Source organism: Pseudophryne corroboree, chromosome 4 (genome assembly GCF_028390025.1).
Source record: "Pseudophryne corroboree isolate aPseCor3 chromosome 4, aPseCor3.hap2, whole genome shotgun sequence".
NCBI lineage: Eukaryota > Metazoa > Chordata > Amphibia > Anura > Myobatrachidae > Pseudophryne > Pseudophryne corroboree.
In genome coordinates, this window is record NC_086447.1 from 617,061,964 (window position 1) to 617,069,737 (window position 7,774).

Sequence of the window (7,774 nt, forward strand, 5' to 3'; positions counted from 1 at the left end):
AACTGTCAACAAAAATGCTAAATTCAAACAGAGACAGGTTTGTCTTCCAACAGCATTAACAAGAATCTGCAGGAATCTTTTCACTCCTCACAGTATGCACTGCTTTCCCCAACCATGGCTCTTTTCAAGTAACAAGATTTCAGACAGCAACTCCTGATTCCAAGAATGTACGTCTTGTGCTACAGGGTAAAAGAGAGAGAAAATAAAAGCAACAATAAAATAAAATGAAGACACAGTATTGGACATTACAGAAATAGTGTAATAATAACAACAACATTGCAGTTTTTTTTCAGTTGCTTACAATCAATTATTAGCTGCCTTCTTACAGCCTCAGTCTAAAGGGAACAATTCATTGAATTCAAAGTGATGGACACTATATGGCATTCAAGACCAGCGCCTCATGCCTGTCATTAAAACTTTCCCCTCACATCCCATACAGTAGATGTGCGAAGGGAAACTTGCAATGCTGACCCTATCGTAAAACTAGACGCTACCCTACCGTAAATGGCCAATGTGTGTGCAGCGCGGCACAATCACATTGAATTGGCTCCTAAGATTCTTTCCCCTTCTTCACAATAAATGTACAAGTTATTTTTATTTTAAAACATCTGGGACCCCAAATGGTCAGCGTGCCATTATTTTAAGACTATTATAAACGTTTCTGAAACACCACATGGGGCTTTAAACCCACAAATGACACACCTGATGCACTCCCATTTCACAAGCTTTGAAAGGATGGGTAATAATAAAACGATGTTTGTTCACCTAACATCCACTAATGATTACAGTAATAAGCTTCTGTGGGTTTAGACAACTGTAGCGGGAAATAGATACAAGCCAGATAACACGGGTATGGCACAATCCAGACTAGCGTACCACGCTGTGTAAGACAGGGGACTGTGGTGTAAGTATTACTGGGAGCCAGCATGGGCCGCGGCACAAGGAGCACGGAGGAAGGATCTTCTTCCCTCCATTCACAAGAACAGCAGTAGCAGTACTTTGTACAGATGAGTCAGAGCATGCAGCAGCCAGATCCCATCTGCACACACACTGTGATATGTCACAGCACTACTTTACCAGCAGCAGGCATATGTACAACAGTGTAGGCGGGTGGGGGCTGTATAACCCTCCAGCAACAGAAACGCACATACCTCTACATTGCACCGCCTGCGTATAGCGCGCACACACAGTGCATGGCTCCGAGCTCAGCAGCAGCGCAGGCCAGTGTCAGACAGAGAGCCTGGGCGCACACACTGTATGGGGACCGGGCTGCTGCGACCCGTCCTCACAGGACAACAACAGAGCTTCCTGCTCCCTGGGGTGACCGAGCTCCCGCTGCTGTCTCTCTCCCTCCGCCTCCAGCAGGCGACTGAGCAGCGCTACACACCTACACGGCGGCAGCGGCTGGGATGACAAGTTCCGTCCCGCCCCGCACAGAGGAGGAGCTGCAGGCAGAGCAGACAGTACGTTCCCGGCTTGCACAGTCACCGCCCTGCTGCTGCTTTCCTCCTGGCGGACTACACTTCCCAGTACGGCCCTGCGCTCGTACGTAATTACCCGCTGTCTCTGGCTATGGGGCCCCCTCGGGTGTGTCTCAGTGTCGCTTTGTTACTGCGTCATCTCTTCGTGTAGCGGCATGCGTGTGCGGCATCTGCGGCTGTAATATTGCTAGTTTTCGAGTGATGCCTTCACTTCTGTATCCTCGGCAGCAGCTGCCGCACGGGGCTCTGGAGAGAACGCTGGGATTGCCCGGTTTCTGGGTTGCTAGAGATATATGAACACAGATCTGATCGTGGTATTCGGTGCCTAGGTCAACACTATTGGTCGACATGGTTTCTAGGTCGACATGTTCTAGGTTGACATCACAAAAGGTCGACATGAGTTTTTCACTCTTTTTTTTTAATTCATTTTTTGAACATTTTCATACTTTACGGTCCACGTGGACTACAATTGGGAACGGCACCTTGCCCGAAGCATGGCGAGAGAAGCGGTGCACTAATTGGGAATCCCGGTCACTGGAGAAAAAGACACAAAAATGTGCAAAAACTCATGTCGACCTGTCATGTCGACCTGGAAACCATGTCGACCTAGCATACCACACCCCTGGCCGTATCATCATGTTACTGATACCTTTGTAGAGAGTTATCATTTGACTTTTCTTCTTGTTACATTACGTCAAGGCACACTCACTTTAGACTGAAGCTGCAGCCACCAGAAAATGAATGTATTTCTCCCTAACAGTCCGGTTTTATTGGTGTCCAGGCTTGAGCATAGGCGGTTACATCAAAATAACAGGTACTAATCAAGTCACCTGTGCTCAAGTATGACTATTCTTAAAATCTGAACTGTTATTGTGCCTTGAGGATTTTTGGATAGGGAACTCTCAGGGTCGGTTCTAGCCTTGTGGCGCCCCCCCATCCCCACGGTAAAATAGAGTTGGCGCGCGGTCAAAAATAAGGGCGTGGCTTCTACATAGGGAAGGAGCATGGCCACAGTTATCCCCCGTTACTTGTGCCCCCCTGTAGCTCTTCCCCCTGTAGTAGTGCTCCCTGTAGTTGTGCCCCCCTGGAGATTTGCCCCCAGTAGCAGTGTCCCCAGTAGTAGCGCTGCTTGCAAACAAGAAAAGAAAAAAAAACAATACCAGCCCCGCTCCTGCTCCGGACCGCTGCTGCTGCTGTCTCTGGTTGCTGCCGGCTCCTCTCTATGGGAGAGACGTCATGACGTCTCATAGCAGCGCCGCACTGACACTAGGGGTCAATTATGACCTCTAACGTCAGTCAGCGATGCCGGCTGCAGCGGGCGCCAACACAGCCCACAGCGCCTGCTGCAGCCATGGAGAGAGGGGCAGGAGTAGCGGCTCTTGCTGCGGCGGCGGCGCCCTCGGGGTAGCGGCGCCCCGGGCAAAAAGCCTGCTTGCCTGTGGCAAGAGCCGCTACTGTGAACACTGCATTATGTCATTATAAAAAAATTATGTCACAGAGCCCTAGCATATCAGATTATTTTTCATGGCAACCCTAGGCCAGAAGGTTCTAATATTAAATTAAATAAATTTGTCTGTATGTCATCCTTAGGTACAGATTTGTGGCGAGGGACAGGATTTGCTTCAGTTATGCCTATTACATTGCCCAAAAAGAATATGAATTGGTCCAGGGCCACCAACCTAGGGCAAGGGCTGCCTTGCAAGTACCTCGAGGCACTGCACAGTGCCTAGGCACAGAGTTTGAGAACCACTGCAGTAAGGTCTCATGGCCCAAGATATGGTAAATGCAGTAAGCAGTTTAACATGATCAACATTTCTCTTACGTCCTAGAGGATGCTGGGGACTCCGTAAGGACCATGGGGTATAGACGGGCTCCGCAGGAGACATGGGCACCTAAAAGAACTTTCTAGTATGGTGTGCACTGGCTCCTCCCTCTATGCCCCTCCTCCAGACCTCAGTTAGATCTTGTGCCCAGAAGAGATAGGGTGCATTACAGGGAGCTCTCCTGAGTTTTCTGTAAAAATAATTTTGTTAGGTTTTTTATTTTTAGGGAGCTCTGCTGGCAACAGACTCCCTGCATTGTGGGACTGAGGGGAGAGAAGCAGTCCCACTTCTTAAGAGTTTAAGGGCTCTGCTTCTTAGGCTACTGGACACCATTAGCTCCAGAGGGAGTCGGAACACAGGACTCACCCTGGGGTTCGTCCCGGAGCCGCGCCGCCATCCTCCTCACAGATGCCGGAAAAAGAAGCCGGGTGAGTATGAAAGACATATGAAGACGTCAGGCGGCAGAAGACTTCAGATCTTCATGAGGTAAGCGCGCAGCAGGAAGCTGCGCGCCATTGCTCCCACACTTACACACACACTGGGCACTGATGGGTGCAGGGGGGGGCGCCCTGGGCAGCAATAAACCTCATTTTGGGCATTAAAGCATGTAGTTAAGCTGCGGAGGCAGTAAACTACAGATCCCCGCCATTTTTTCAAATTTACGAGCGGGACCGAAGCCTGCCACGCGAGGGGGCGGAGCTTGATCCCTCAGCAGTAACCAGCGCCATTTTCTCCACAGAGGCTGCAGAGAACGCTGGCTCCCCAGACTCTCCCCTGCTGAGCATCAGAGGGCTGAAAAAGAGGGGGGCACATATTTGGCGCAGTGAGTGGGGCAAATATATATATATATATATATATAAAAGCGCTATCTGGTTTTTTTTCCCTGGGTCAGTTTGGCGCTGGTGTGTGCTGGCATACTATCTCTCTGTCTCTCCAAAGGGCCTGCTTTAGGGAATTGTCCCCTCATAGCTATATCCCTATGTGTGTGGGGTGTCGGTACGTGTGTCGGCATGTCTGAAACGGAAGGCTTATCCAAAGAGGAGGTGGAACAGATGAGTGGTGTGTGTCAATCGGCGGTGCCGACTCAGGATTGGCTGGATATGTGGCATATGTTAAATGCTAGTGTAGCTTCACTGCATAAAAGGCTGGACAAAGCAGTCCAGCGTGTCGGCAGGTAATCAATCTACGGATTGTACCGACTCACAGGACCCGTCGGGGTCTCAGAAACGTCCCTTCTCACAAATAAGGAACACAGATACCGACACGGACTCTGATTCCAGTGTCAACTATGATGAAGCAAAATTGCACCCCAGGGTGACAAAAAGTATTCAGTGCATGATTATTGCAATAAAAGATGTCTTCCATATCACTGATGAGCCCTCGGTGCCCGACACGAGGATACACATGTTTAAGGGAAAGAAACAGGTTATAAACTTTCCTCCTTCACATGAAATTAATGAGTTATGTGAAAAAGCATGGGAAACTCCAGATAAGACGCTGCAGATTCCCAAAAGGGTTCTTATGGCGTACCCTTTCCCTACACAGGACAGGGTACGTTGGGAATCCTCTCCCACAGTGGACAAAGCCTTGACACGCCTTTCCAAGAAGGTGGCGCTACTGTCCCCTGACACAGCGGCCCTCAAGGATCCTGCGGACCGCAGGCAAGAGACTACATTAAAGTCTATCTACACTCATACTGGTACTTTGCTTAGACCGGCAATTGCGTCGGCATGGGTATGTAGTGCAGTAGCAGCTTGGACAGATACACTGTCAGCTGACCTTGATACCCTAGATAGGGATACAATTATGTTAACATTAGCTCATATTAAGGACGCAGTCTTATATATGAGGGACGCTCAAAGAGACATTGGATTACTGGGTTCAAGAGCCAATGCTATGGCTATTTCGGCAAGAAGAGCCTTATGGATCCACCAATGGACGGGGGATGCAGACTCAAAAAGGCATATGGAGGTTTTACCTTACAAAGGTGATGTATTGTTTGGGGACGGCCTCGCGGACCTGGTTTCTACAGCTACCGCGGGTAAGTCGACCTTTTTACCTTTTGTTCCCCAACAGCAAAAGAAACCCCCACAATATCAGATGCAGTCCTTTCGGTCGCATAGATCCAGAAGAGGTCAGGGCTCCTCTTTCCTCGCCAGAGGTAAGGGTAGAGGCAAGAGGACACTTGCTGTGGCTGGTTCCCAAGAGCAGAAGTCCTCCCCGGCTTCCGCTAAGTCTACCGCATGATGCTGGGGCTCCCCTGCGGGAGTCCGCACAGGTGGGGGTACGCCTTCGACTATTCAGCCAAGTCTGGGTTCAGTCAGACGTGGACCCTTGGGTGATAGAAATAGTCTCTCAGGACTACAAGCTGGAATTCGAAGAGGTGCCCCCTCGCCGAATTTTCAAGTCGGCCTTACCAGCTTCTACCCCAGAGCGGGAAGTAGTGCTAGCTGCAATTCAAACGCTGTGTCAACAGCGAGTGATTTTCAGGGTTCCCCAGAGCCAACAGGGAAAAGGGTATTATTCAACCCTATTTGTGGTTCCGAAGCCGGATGGTACGGTCAGGCCCATTTTAAACCTAAAATCCCTGAACCTGTACCTGAAAAGATTCAAATTCAAGATGGAATCTCTTCGAGCGGTGATAGCCTGCCTGGAAGGGGGGGATTTTATGGTGTCACTGGACATAAAGGATGCTTACCTTCATGTCCCCATATATCCCTCTCATCAGGAGTTCCTGAGATTCGCTGTACAGGATTGTCATTATCAGTTTCAGACGTTGCCGTTTGGGCTGTCCACGGCCCCGAGGATTTTCACCAAGTTAATGGCGGAAATGATGGTGATCCTGCGCAAGCAAGGAGTCACAATTATCCCATACTTGGACGATCTCCTGATAAAAGCGAGATCAAGAGAGCAATTACTGGAGAACGTGTCACTCTCTCAGAGAGTGCTTCAGCAACATGGGTGGATTCTCAATCTGTGAATTGGAAAGTGATATCACAGGGCGCTACCATTCAGGAAATGCATATAAATATACAACCATTTACATAGATATAATCATATCTTTAGGCCTCCAAGGTCTGAAATTCAGAAGGAGAACAAATAATGGTGCAGTACAATAGACAGAGTAAGAAAATAATGAGTTTTATTGGTCCCACTCACAGTTGAGCAAAATATTATTTGCATGTCATCCTCATATGGCATATATCTTCAATCTTTAGATCGTCCTCTTTAGAACTGAAACGTTAAACGAATATATAGTGCAATACTGTTTTTTATAAAACCATGTATTTAATATCAAAATGCACTCACATAGATAAAAACAAATCAGACATATCACCAATATGGGGCACCAAACGATCCAAATTGACACTAGATGTATAAGGTCACAAGAAAGTCCCTCTAAGGTTCCGGACACCATAGAAAAAAAGTCCCACTGGATACCGCTGGTGCTGCCACTGGATAAGTCCAAAAAAGAATCCCTGCTGCTTTAACGCGTTTTCGGACACCAATGTCCTTCCTCAGAAGCATGAGGGACATCCTGTATTTGTCTCTATTTATACCCTGTCTCATTTTCAAAATTAACGCCTCCTGACGCTTCTACCGGCATCACCGTCATAACCGGAAGTGCGTCACCGGAAGTGACGTCTGTGCGTTCCATACGCATTCATCTTCCTGTTTGCGTTCCATCGCCTAGACACCGGCGGTTTTCAATGAGACATTAATAGAAACACATTTAAAACATTACAAGTATAATTTCTTTAAAATCTGATTATATAATAACATTACCAAAAACAAAAAGATAATAGGAGAGAACAAAACCATATATACACACAAGGAAAAAAATTCACTAAATGATTTCATTGGAGAAATACAGAAGAGGCTTATAGCGATTTAAAGGAACCATTTTAGCTCAAAGTCGCTATTTAACCCCTGCGGCATCAAGGTTCCTAAATTGTGTATCCAGCGCATCTCCGACCTGGCTAGACGGGTATTGTAAGCGCAAGCTGAGATCACCTGTTTCTATATATTTGTCTTTTCACCTTTTTTCTTGGCTGCTGCTACAATGTTTGCATTTAGAGAAAATCGAAGAGAGCTTTTGGATGATATTTTCTCTGTTAAAGACATTAATTGTGTAACCAAGGATGAGGATCTCTCATCAATTCTCCACAAATTAGAACTAGCGGTGTTAAAAGAAAACCGCATGTGGTGGGAGGTTAGCACACTTGAAAGGTATCAGGCTGATAATTTAATACCAAAAGGGTTGAAAGTAGCCAAAATACCTTCTTTTCAACCAAATCAAGATTTTCTGAAAGAATGGGATCTGATACTGGATCAATGCTCGCATCGCCTGATCGATCTCATTCTTAAAGAAAGAAAGAAAAAAAGAAAGATCTGTATAAATTGGGTGAAGAAATCCAGATTTTACAGACTTTAGTTGAACCAGTAAAAGAGTTAGAGGACTTCGTTGAG

At 47.2% G+C, this 7,774-nt stretch overlaps 1 protein-coding gene across 6 annotated transcripts in view; it reads right to left on the reverse strand.

Moving 5' to 3' along the window:
- Positions 1-1,482, reverse strand: part of ZDHHC14 (zinc finger DHHC-type palmitoyltransferase 14) — a 336,275-nt gene extending 334,793 nt beyond the window's left edge. For 2 of the 6 annotated variants that reach the window (XM_063917660.1, XM_063917663.1), the window contains exons 1-2: positions 1,152-1,472; positions 1-179 (exon numbers count right to left, since the gene is read on the reverse strand). The exon at positions 1-179 is cut by the window's left edge. The gene's annotated coding sequence lies outside the window, so the exon portion shown is untranslated. Of the gene's footprint in view, positions 180-1,151 lie in introns of all 6 variants that reach the window. The other 4 variants (XM_063917666.1, XM_063917664.1, XM_063917662.1 and 1 more) reach the window with 4 other exon arrangements.
- Between the last annotated feature and the right edge of the window lie 6,292 nt (positions 1,483-7,774).